This window comes from Protopterus annectens, chromosome 10.part0, assembly GCF_019279795.1.
Source record: "Protopterus annectens isolate FY-2018-M chromosome 10.part0, PAN1.0, whole genome shotgun sequence".
Classification (NCBI taxonomy): Eukaryota; Metazoa; Chordata; order Ceratodontiformes; family Protopteridae; genus Protopterus; species Protopterus annectens.
Window position 1 is genome coordinate 265,216,899 of NC_056744.1, and position 13,988 is coordinate 265,230,886.

The window sequence follows — 13,988 nt, forward strand, 5'->3', positions numbered from 1 at the left end:
TACACCACACTGGATGCTTGGCATTGGTACAATGAACCACAGTTGGGTAAGGGAATGCCTGATCCATGCAGTCCTGTAGGTACCGGTAGAAGGCATATGTAAGTGATGCAGTGGCTTGAGTACTGTTGACCACTGGCTCAGGGTCCTTAAAGGAGACCACAGTAGTGTTCAGAATTGTGAATTCGGCCTTTGAGAAAGCCATGTGTATGGTAACCGGCAACACCCACAGCAACGTATGTCAATAGCAGAAGCCATTGTCCAAATAACATAGATTAACATCGGTATTACAATATGTATTATTATACATGTATTGACACGTGTCTGCTAATTACACTTGCAAATGGCCGGTAAGACCGGGCCAAAGTGCCCGTGATTTACCTGGTATGGTGGTGTCATTCCGACAATAAAGTGGCGATACTTCCCTACTGGGACCTCTGGGGATTAATTAAAGCGGTTGTTAACCTGCATCATTGGATGTACACCATTTGGTTCCGGTTTTGGAAAACATGGTTTCCGTAGCACTACACACTATGGGTAGTCAAGCAGACATCCGCAATTGGTGAACACACAGCAGCAGTCAAAACCACTGGCCACATGGACACAGTCCGACAAGCTCTACACTTTACATATGCACATTGGTGTCCATTGTAGGACCCAAAATTGTCCCGTACGGAATACCTGCCAGCCTTCATCGTCCAACCAGGAGAAGCGACAGTCGTGACCACGGCACAGCTAGACATATGCACCACCAGCGTGTTCAATGTTGATGACAACTGTCCATGAAATGCAGCACATATGCACAGAAATCCCCAGAGTTCCGAGTCCATAGAAGTGCGTCCACATCCCAGTCCCGCACACATGAAGGATGTGTAATGGGTACTGTCGACTGTTGCAGCCAAGGGATCCTGGGTATGTAGAAACAGGGCTCGGTGTCGTTTGGCAGATAATCCGTTGTCCCGCCCCGTGGGAGGGATGTGGGCATAGCACCTGCCTTACTCCCCACTAATAATGCAAAGCATCCACCGGAGAATGCTAAATGCAGGTGTGAAATGTGTACAGCCCTATACCAGTGTCCAGTAGGCAATTCTCATGGATGGACAAGCGTACGACCAAGATGGCACCCATAACTGCAAACCCGGTGGAATTACACAGCCGCAGTAAGGCATAACACAGGAAATACACATAGGGACTACAGTTGACATTCCCCATACAAAGTTGGACCGCCGTGCGAACACCGGCGTACACAGCACTCAATCTGCCAGCAAGAGAATGGGGATCACTCGCTTCCATACCGCGGAACAAATGGGCGACCTGCGGAACACATACTAATGGCACACCAACAACGTCGACTAGGAAGGTTATAGGATGGTTAAGCTATGGCGTACCCACATATAAAGAACATCCTTCAATGAATTAATAGGATCTACATGTTTTGTTCGTGTTAATTTGACAATACAGAGGCGGGAATGTCCCAATGGGATATCTGCGGATTAGTTAAAGCAATTGTTCGCCTGCATCATTGGAATTACACCATTTGGGTTCAGTGGCGGAAAACCCGGTTTACGTAGCACTACATAATATGGGTACTCAAACAGACATCCGTGATTGCTGAACATACAGCAGCAGTCAAACCCACTGGCCAGATGGACACAGTCCAATAAGTTCTACACTTTACATATGCACATTGGTGTCCATTGTAGGACCCAAAAATTTATCCGTATGCAATGTCAACCTGCTGCGATCGGGAGACCCAGATGAAGTGACAGCCGTGACTACGGCACAGCTACATATGCACCACCAGCGTGTTCAAGGTTGATGACAACTGTCCATGAAATGCAGGTGATATGCAGAAATCCCCAGATTGTCCAGTCCATAGAAGTGCGTCCACATCCCATTCCCGCACACATGGAGGATGTGCAACGGGTACTGTCGAGGGTTGCAGCCATGGGATCGTGGGTATGCAGAAATGGGTCTCGGTGTTGATTGGCAGATGATCCATTGTCCCGCCCGTGTGAGGGATGTGGGTATGGCATATGCGTTACTCCGCACTAATAATGCAAATCATCCACCGGAGAATGCTAAATGCAGCTGTGAAATGTGTACAGCCCTATACCAGTGTCCATTAGGCAGTTCCCATGGATGGACAAACGTACGGCCAAGATGGCACCCATAACTGCAAACCTGGTGGAATCACACAGCTGTAGTAAGGCAAAACACAGGGAATACAGATAGGGACTACAGTAGAGACTCCACATACACAGTCAGACCGCCGTGCGAATACCGGCGTGCACAGCACTCAATCTGCCAGCAAGGAAATGGGGATCACTCGCTTCCATACCACGGAACAAATGGGCGACCCGCGGAACACATACTAATGGCACACCAACAACGTCAACTAGGAAAGTCATAGGATCCTTAAACTATGGCGTTCACGCTTATAAAGAACATCCTTCAATGAATTAATAGGATCTACATGTTTTGGTTGTGTCATTCTGACAATACAGTGGCGGACATATCCTAATGGGACATTTGAGGATTACTTAAAGCATTTCCTAGCCTGCATCATTGGATTTACACCATCCGGTTTCAGGTTAGAATAACCTGGTTAACGTAGCACTACATAATATGGGTAGCAAGCAGACATCCGCGATTGGGGAACATACAGCAGCAGTCAAACCCACTAGCCAGATGGACACAGTCCAACAAGGTCTACACTGTACATATGCACAATGGTGTTCATAGTAGGACCCCAGAGATTCATCCGTACGCAATGTCAACCAGCTGCGATCGAAAGACCCAGAAGAACTGACAGCCTTGACTACGGTACAGCCAGACATATGCACCCCCAGTGTGTTCAGGGTTGATGACAACTGTCCACGGAATGCAGGACATATGAACAGATATTCCCAGATTGTAGAGTCCATAGAGGTGCGTCCACATCCCATTCCCGCACACATGCCGGATGTGTAATGGGTACCGTCGAGGGTTGCAGCCATGGGATCCTGGGTATGCAGAAACGGGGCTCGGTGTTGTTTGGCAGATAATACATTGTCCTGCATCGTGGGAGGGATGTGGGAGTAGCACGTGCCTTACTCCCCACTGATTGTGCAAAGCATCCACCGGCTAATGCTAAATGCAGGTGTGAAATGTGTACTGCTCCATACCAGTGTCCAGTAGGCAATTGCTAGGGATGGACAAGCGTAGGACCAAGATGACACCCATAACTGCGAACCTGGTGTAACCACACAGCTGCAGTGAGGCATAACACAGGAAATACAGATAGGGACTACAGTAGACACTCCCCATACAAAGCCAGATCGCTGTGCGAATACCGGCGTACACAGCACTCAATCTGCCAGCACCAAAATGGGGATCACACGCTTCCATACCGCGGAACAAATGGGTGACCTGTGGAACACATACCAATGGCACAATATCAACATCAGCTAGGAAAGCCATACGATGGTCAAACTATGGCATTCCCACCAATGAAGAACATCCTTCAGTGAATTAATAGGATTAATGTCAATTGACCATGGAATACACCTAATCAACATCAAAGACCCGCTGGCACCTTATGGCACACAAATCAAGTCACACATAGGTAGATGAAACAGTCAACGTAGACATTTTGTCCACGACAGGTCACATATGGTATACAAAGGTTACTTCATAGACATGTAAGCGCTTTCACCCGTAGGATCCGTGAGACTTACACATAACATAGAAGCATCCAGGCTTTAAATATCCCCCCTTACACTTCCATTTGTTACTTTCTATGCAAACAATGAACATGTAACCACAGCATAGAAAGCACAGACGCAATGTTAACCACACACACATATGTTAACATCTCAGAAAGCATCCTATTAACACATGTATTATATGATATTGTACTATGCCGAATACTCATCAATCAAAGATCTAACAATGTATATGGAAGATATGCATAGCATATCACTGTAATACAGCAGTACAGAACTGAAAGAGTGGACAAATGTGTGTTAACTCTACATCTGTACCTAAACTACATTCCTGTTATGGGGGTTTGCTCCACCTGCTTTTCAAAAGAGGCCTCATCAGTGTTCCATCGGTCAGCCCTGGTGTGTGGCCAACCCCCCACCTACTAATCCATCTAAATCCGCATTCTATAGCATAGCTGATGAGGTCCCCCCTCTGGTATTATAACCTAGACGTCGTAAAACACCGAATGTAGACGTATGCCTTGTGATGTGCCCATAGCCGGCCGTAGGCATACGCCAATCCTGCGGCTGCCCAGGGCACCGCACTAGTAGGGCCACCTGTCTAGTAGGTGTGTCATGTAGGTATACCAAGATGGGGGCACCATGTGTTGTGGTGGTGGGCGCCATGGAGCCCTACAGCCTAGGGCAGCAGTCGATCTAAGGCCGCTGCCGTAGGAGGGGTAGTACAGTCTGCAGGTATGTGCAGATATGCACATGAAACAGCGGTCCACAAGGATTACCCATAGTGGCGACACCTGCACAGATGGCTATAGCGGGACACACACACGACCATGCATACAGCACAGGTAGACATACACACACCATAAATAGGCAAGTACACACAAGGTGTATGGCGTGTATGGGTACAGTGTCAGGACAGCAAGGATAGCTGTCTGCCACGATATCCAGCAGATGTCTTTAGGGAGTTCTGGAATATGGACGGTGCATGGACAATGAGTGGATATGCAACGTACCACAGTTATATGTGTCAGCCGTGCAAATATGCGATACATGGAAAAGACAGCTGTCCATGCTAGAGCAGCAGTACGGGCACAACATAGGTACGTAGATATACAATGACAGAGATACAGACGGACACATGTGGCAGGCCCGTGAGTGTAATGTACACAGCACCACCCCACCACACCATAGCAGGGTGCACGTGGAGAACACACTACGGAGGTCGCCAACCACAGCAGGCACACAAGCAGTACACGAGCTGCGTCCCACCATCCACAAACACAGGGATGGCGGCAGGATATGAGTGTTCTGTGTAAACCTCAAAGCCATACCCTATGAACCCATGCAGCTGGGAGCATGGACACACACACACATGTGGCAGGCATGGTGATTGACCACACCCCCACATACTCAACTGCACAAACGTATGACACAGGTATGGAATGCGCTATGTGGACCACCGAACATACCACCGTCAGAGGCACATGCACAGGTGGGTGACAACATCCGTAAAGGAATGGCCGCTGATAGCCAAGGTATGTGTTGCGAAGCGTCTAAAAGCTTGTTCATCTGCAGAGGCAGCTGGAAACACACACACACACACACACACACACACACACACACAGGGAAGGGCCAAGAGTCGAACCTACGCCTACCTACATGAACTCACTACAGCATGAAGCATTTACAGAATGCGCTACCGAGATTACTGAGCACAGCGCTGTTAGAGGCATACTTCTAGGCGGGTGACATCACCCGTAAGAGAATAGCTGGCAATAGCCAAGGTATGTGCTGCGAAGCGTCTAAAAGCATGTTCATCGGCAGAGGCAGCTGGAAACACACACACACACACACACACACACACACAGGGAAGGGCCAAGAGTCAAACCTACGCCTACCTACATGAACTCACTACAGCATGAAGCATTTACAGAATGTGCTACCGAGATTACTGAGCACAGCGCTGTTAGAGGCATACTTCTAGGCGGGTGACATCACCCGTAAGAGAATAGCTGGCAATAGCCAAGGTATGTGTTGCGAAGCGTCTAAAAGCATGTTCATCTGCAGAGGCAGCTGGAAACACACACACACACACAGGGAAGGGCCAAGAGTCAAACCTACGCCTACCTACATGAACTCACTACAGCATGAAGCATTTACAGAACGCGCTACCGAGATTACTGAGCACAGCGCTGTTAGAGGCATACTTCTAGGCGGGTGACATCACCCGTAAGAGAATAGCTGGCAATAGCCAAGGTATGTGTTGCGAAGCGTCTAAAAGCATGTTCATCTGCAGAGGCAGCTGGAAACACACACACACACACACACAGGGAAGGGCCAAGAGTCGAACCTATGCCTACCTACATGAACTCACTACAGCATGAAGCATTTACAGAACGCGCTACCGAGATTACTGAGCACAGCGCTGTTAGAGGCATACTTCTAGGTGGGTGACATCACCCATAAGAGAATAGCTGGCAATAGCCAAGGTATGTGTTGCGAAGCGTCTAAAAGCATGTTCATCTGCAGAGGCAGCTGGAAACACACACACACACACACAGGGAAGGGCCAAGAGTCGAACCTACGCCTACCTACATGAACTCACTACAGCATGAAGCATTTACAGAACGCGCTACCGAGATTACTGAGCACAGCGCTGTTAGAGGCATACTTCTAGGTGGGTGACATCACCCGTAAGAGAATAGCTGGCAATAGCCAAGGTATGTGTTGCGAAGTGTCTAAAAGCATGTTCATCGGCAGAGGCAGCTGGAAACACACACACACACACACACAGGGAAGGGCCAAGAGTCGAACCTACACCTACCTACATGAACTCACTACAGCATGAAGCATTTACAGAACGCGCTACCGAGATTACTGAGCACAGCGCTGTTAGAGGCATACTTCTAGGTGGGTGACATCACCCGTAAGAGAATAGCTGGCAATAGCCAAGGTATGTGTTGTGAAGCGTCTAAAAGCATGTTCATCTGCAGAGGCAGCTGGAAACACACACACACACACACACACACACACACACAGGGAAGGGCCAAGAGTCGAACCTACGCCTACCTACATGAACTCACTACAGCATGAAGCATTTACAGAACGCTGCCGAGATTACTGAGCACAGCGCTGTTAGAGGCATACTTCTAGGCGGGTGACATCACCCATAAGAGAATAGCTGGCAATAGCCAAGGTATGTGTTGCGAAGCGTCTAAAAGCATGTTCATCTGCAGAGGCAGCTGGAAACACACACACACACACACACAGGGAAGGGCCAAGAGTCGAACCTACGCCTACCTACATGAACTCACTACAGCATGAAGCATTTACAGAACGCGCTACCGAGATTACTGAGCACAGCGCTGTTAGAGGCATACTTCTAGGCAGGTGACATCACCCGTAAGAGAATAGCTGGCAATAGCCAAGGTATGTGTTGCGAAGCGTCTAAAAGCTTGTTCATCTGCAGAGGCAGCTGGAAACACACACACCCACACACACAGGAAAGGGCCGAGTCGAACCTATGCCTATCTACATGAACTCACTACAGCATGAAGCATTTACAGAATGCGCTACCGAGATTACTGAGCACAGCGCTGTCAGAGACATACTTCTAGGCGGGTGCCATCACCCGTAAGATAATAGCTAGCAATAGCCAAGGTATGTGTTGCGAAGCGTCTAAAAGCATGTTCATCTGCAGAGGCAGCTGGAAACACACACACACACACACACACACACACACACACACACACACACACACACACACACACACAGGGAAGGGCCGAGAGTCGGGAATACCAAATAGCTACGGAGCAGTACATCACGACATGAATACGGGATGCACCACATGACAGTATACCCTATGAGAGGGCATCCGGCGTGCAGGATGTAGGCAGCCAATGTGGCATGACAGCCACATATGAGTCACCTGGATGGTCACCATGGCTATGCAGGATGTCATTGGCCATGGCTACACGCCTAGTAGCAGACATCGGTGCCGACTGTCGTTTGTACCCCCGACAGGTGTACTGGCCATGCCTCTCACACCTAGCGGTTGCAAAGGGGAGACAGACATGCTCACGGGGTATCAACGCAGTCGGGCGCGGGGTGCACTGTACTGTGTGTCCATCTACACAGCTGCTTACTGGGCATGCTCAGACACTTAGAATCGGCACAGAGCAGACATGCATACACATGGGGCGATGGCATGGGAGGCAGACTGTGGACCGTCGTGTGTGTCCAGCCACACAACAGCAACCCGGCCATGCCACAGATGTGGCAGTTGCGAAGGAAACAGTCATGCACACGGGGTATCAATGCAGTCGGGCACGGTGTGCACTGTACTGTGTGTCTATCTACACAGCTGCTCACTGGGCATGCTCAGACACTTAGAATCGGCACAGAGCAGACATGCATACTCATGGGCGACGGCATGGGAGGCAGACTGTGGACCGTCGTGTGTGTCCAGCCACACAACAGCAACCCGGCCATGCCACAGACGTGGCAGTTGCGAAGGGGAAACAGGCATGCACCCAGGGTATCAATGCAGTCGGGCGTGGTGTGCACTGTACTGTGTGTCTATCTACACAGCTGCTCACTGGGCATGCTCAGACACTTAGAATCGGCACAGAGCAGACATGCATACACATGGGGCGACGGCATGGGAGGCAGACTGTGGACCGTTGTGTGTGTCCAGCCACACAACAGCGACCCGGCCATGCTCACACACGTAGTATGTGCTACGCGCCATCCGGCATGCAGACGGAGTGCACACACCGCAAGTCACGGCCAGGTAAACCCGTACACACGCGCAGGTTGGACACACATGCAGTCACACGTACACACACAGATGACAGCACAGGCGCCATGGGTGCAGGCTGAACATGTACACACCGAAGTGAACACTGTAGCTGCTATGCCAGCACCTTGTCATCGGTGCAGCAGTATGCCTCACGGTCCAGAAAATGCATGTGACATATGTCCAGAAGACTATGTGGCAGTGTATGTCCGTTGTGCAGAGTACACATGTACTATCAATGATCTCACAGGTGTGATGTAGTCCACCCGTACTGGTATACATGGACAGGCGTGCTCCACACATGCCATGGGCCTGACACAGGTATGACACATGACTGCAGCTGTACCACAGTGAAACAATGTCCGGATATGTCACATATGTGGTTTCCAGGCTGTGTGCATGGACTGCACGCAGGACACATACGAGGCCTGTGATGGACCACATGCATGACACAGGCGTACGCGGTAATACACACATGAAGGGAAGGTGGACACATGTCTGTGGTATGCACCCCCTACAGGGTGTGGCGGTGTTCACAAGGACACATACCCTTGTACAGTTTGCCTGTGACAGCTGTGATACCAAACCACAGTCCATGTTCCATGCATGTTGACACACATGTCACAACGTAGCAATGCATACACACATGGCAACAGGGGATACATGTGACAAGTGTACTGTGCACGGTGCAGCCGTGCAGGGGTGGTGTCTGGTGTCCGTAACACAGTTGCAACCCCCTCACACATGCATACCCATCATGGGGGCCGTCATATGGTGGCATAGTAACAGCACGCATGGCAGTCTCTGTGTACACCATTTGTTTAAACACCTGTCCACATGCATGTGTGCAGGTGCTGGTCACAGGTGTGTCACACACCGTCCTACCCTGCCATGTGCATACAGTCCGCTATGCCGCCTTTACATGAGAGTGCTGCCATGATGCATACCCATCGGCCATGCGGGTTCGACCATATGTCACATTGCCACTGTAACCCCTACCACCACCCAAGTGCAGATATTGGCACAGATGCGGGATACAGTGGTAGTACGCAGGATGCTCCACATACCGCTGCACGCCTGCACAAATCCCATGTAGCGGGTGTGGCATTCCTAGCACCAACATGTGTGCAGGAATGTGTGCCCATGTATGCCACAGATCGGGGAAACTATGTGCCACGTGCCACACATCACTGTACACCATGGTAGAGCTCTGTACCTACCTCAGTGTGGGGTGCACCGATGTGGATGGTGTAGTACATGCAACACGTCATCCCTCCGTGTAGACATGTGTGGCCACCACCATGTCGGTGTGTCGACATGTGTGTATGTCTGCTGCCTGTTGAGAGGGTGTATGCAGATATCGTGTTGTGACTGGACACTGACCACACAGGGTGAACATCCTGTAGTGGTGCTGCATTGTACAGCCCTGTCATTTCCATACCTGTGAGCCTTACTGGCCACCTGTGCAAGACCACCCCCTGTGACATTGCGCGTCAGTGCATTGTCTTGTGAGGGTGCCGACCACACAGACAGGTGTCCCCATCTGCACACAATGGTGTGTGTGCCATAGAGGTGTACGCCCCGCGAATGCGGGAATATTCCTATACCGGTACAGCATCTGACTGTCGAACACTGTGCACCACAGCTGACAGGTGACACCTGCGGTCAGTAGCCAGCACACTGCGTATGACACCCGCAGAATGTCACCATACCTGTACTGTGTCATGCCATGTATGTGATGTCTCTGTCCACCGTAGCCTGTGGCACTGACCACAGGCGTCAGGTGCAGTATATGTGTGGACATGTGCGTCATGTACCGTGTAAGCAACGTTACACTGTATCCGGCTCCGTGCTCCGCAGGTTTATGTGTATGACCTCTCTACTTGCATTCCCGACTGTCTGTTCTCTACATCACAAAAGCTCTGCACCTGCTCCCACAGTATTCCCACACAGATAAAGTACATGTATACTCAATGGAGTACTACACTGTCCTAGACTCCCCTTGTGTGCCCACTTCCCTATAGGTGCCTTCTGACCCGGTTACGCAGCAAATGCATTCACATCCTCTGGCATGTCGACGGGTCAATTGCTAGCGACCTCTCCTGTTCAGATGGTGAATCTGGGCGTCCTGGCCACTGTTACAGGTGCCTCATGGACACGGACAAGCCGCACCTCCCCCAATGAACATAATACATGTGACAGACGCAACTATATAGCCAGACAGGGGGCTGTGCTCTCCCCAACCATGACCGGCAAGACCACGTGGGAGGGGAAGGACACAATGCACAGCACATACCCAGTGTCACATGTGACTATCGCAAATGCTAATCAAACACATGAACACACTAAGACATACCTGGAGGCACTGTAGGACATGTCACGAACCTAACGAGCCCTCTGAAGCAGACACACAAGCTACTGCCTCCACAAGACATAGGACATGCAACACATGGTTCCCAACGTCAGTGTGCTAACCCGGCAGAGACCTAAAGGCGACGCACACACTGCCAGACACACCTGTAATGGGTGACGCCACTGCCAGACACACCGACGTCCCACCCACCATACTGAACAAGGGAATGATCACAGTAGGCTGCCTGCCGGGCGCTGGAATACGCCACATAACACGCACACTCAGGTCACTCCGCAGCATGTGCAGGTATGACGCGGTCATTGCCCATGCCGGTGTCTACGTCTGGTGGCATACCACCCTGGGATACATTACAGGACACATAGAGGGCCACTCAGATTGTGTAGCCCAGGCCGGCATGTCCCTGACCCTGGGCAGTATCCCACCCTCATCAAGTATGATGCCACTACACTGGCTCAATGTGGTCACCCTTGATAATGTCCTGGTTACGGTGTCAGTCTGAGGGATCCGGATTCCATTTACCTGGGATGACATGCTTGGCACGTCACGCCCCTTCGCATGGTATGGCTGGCAGCTGTCGCCCCTGGTCTACAAGGGTTTGGCAAAGGCACTTGCCACCCCCACAGTGCTCACCGCAGGCATGGCTGGAATGATAAACCTACCACCCCACACTACAAGCCTGGAGAACACACAGGATAATACAGCTCACTGCCAGTGGTCTACAGCCAAGCTGCACACCCTCAAATGCCCTCCTCAGTATGGAGGACATCGATGTCAGTGCTGTGACTGAAACATTGGTCAGGGCTGCTGAGAGCACCCCAGCACTGTCGGGTCATACCCTATATCACGCGTTCAGGACCATAACCCGGACATAACAAAGAAGGAGGGGGAGTCCCCATTTCCATGATGGATACACACACCTCCATGTCGGCAGAGATGCACGTAGCAGCGGGGAATACCCAGGTGCAATTAACCATGGTTAGGACCACCCTACAGTTTGTTGCATGCTACAGACCACCCTCCCAATCCCAGGATACCTGCACAGCCATCCTGAGGACACTGGTGGGTGTGCATGCTCTCACAACACCGTCGTATTGGGTGACATCAACCACCCATACATAGACCGAGAACATTACCCAGGACACAACAACCTACGCCACAGGTCCCAGGTGTTCATACACCTGACTGCTGTGGAACACCCATGCACCATACCCACTAGGGGGGGATGTATACCAGTTCTGATCATCACACATGGGGAGGATATGCTCCACATAGGATGTACATCCCTCAATGGTGATGTCAGACCGTATAGTGTATCCACTGGTAATCTGCATCCTGCACCCAACACCGGTATGGGAGACGTAAGTGATGACCTCTCCACAGCGAACCACACACGTCATACGACCGGTGTGGTACCCTACAAGGCCTCCATGCCAGTGGTAAACACAGGCCACACTGCTGAAACCCTTACAGATGCCTTCTCTGAGCACCCCCAGGGATGTCTGCACCAAGCGATCATGATAACATCAGGACCTTGTCCACCAAAGGCAGGCACATGGTCTGGTGGACCCCAGCCATTGACAAACTGTACAACAGTTGGAGCTAATACATGACAGAGCAATATCAGTACCAGGGAAGGCATCACTCATTAATACCGGCGTTAACATACGGTCACACATACAATCATCCAAGGCCGCTTATGGGAGTGGTACTGCAGAGGGCACATGAGACAACCATAGGGCCTTCCTTAGCTGTGGTAGGGACATAGGTGGGAGCGCACAGTCATGCCCGGAATTACTCCAGAATGGTACAATGGTCACTGAACCCACAGACATTGTCAACAAACCAGCGGACATGTTCCATGCATACATCTACCCCCCCCCAAGAGGGGACGTATCCATCCCACCAGAGTCTAGCCTCCCAAACATCTCGTATGCCCAGGAGTGATCTGACATCTGTTAAGCGGTGAACACAGCACCAATGGGCCCAGATGGTGTCCCTGGCTGTGTGCCACTCAACCTCATTGAGGCCCTCGCCCCACACATAAGGCCGCTGTGTCATCTTAGGCTTACTACGGGCTGGGTCCCCGCTGGATGGCATACGGCAGCTGTGGTCCCACTACGCCAGGGTAGTGCTCTTATGGACTGTAGACATTCCTGCCCTATCAGCTTGACATGCCTTGTCTGCAAAGCTGTGGGGAGGTCCATACTGGGGCCCATAAATACAGACAGTGGTGTACAGCCAATACCGGAACATACCCACATCGACTTAGTCAAGGGCAGATCCTGCCTCCCTAACCTGCTCGACCTGTCTGGAGGGGTCACTAAGGCCATTGATGGGGGTACGTCGGTTTGCACAGACCACCATGACCTGGCGGGAGCGTTCAAACCACACTCCACGTGGGACTCATGGAAAGGCTCGCCAGTGTACATGTGGGGACATATGTCACACGATGGTTTGCCAACTGGATGGAGGTCACACCACACAGGGTTTGTGTTCCTGGTGCCATGTCAGACTCCAAGCTGGTCTCGAGTGGAGGCCCACAGGGCTCAGTCCTGGGCCCCCTCCTGTTCAGCATTCAACCTTCCAATGTGCATGCAAACATAGGGGGATTGTGGCAGACAAGGTATGCAGATGACTGCACACCGGCCACCATACCCAACACCCCATCTGACACGGACATCCACCTGGGGCCTCATAGAAATGGATAACTGGTGCCAGAGCCATGGCCTGATGCTACATGCCAGTGAAGGTGCAGACCTACCCAGTGGGAAGGACATGTTCGCCCCGATGTAACATGTAGGTGGTAATCCATTCAACATGGTGGACGTGTTCAGGGACATGGGTACCACACCTGTCGGTAACCTCTGTCGACACACACAATGCCAATGTGGTTGGGAAGACATTCCACTGTGGCCACCTGGTCAGGAAGGAATCACATCCACATCAGGGGAGTTCATTGTACCCCTGTACACTTCACACATCAGACCAATGATTGCGTACAATGCCACATCTGGGATGTACCTAACCTGACACCTGCAGCACTCGGAAGGACCAGAAACGTTCCATAACACAGGGATAGAGGTGCTGAGACATGTGTCACACGCTGCCCGAC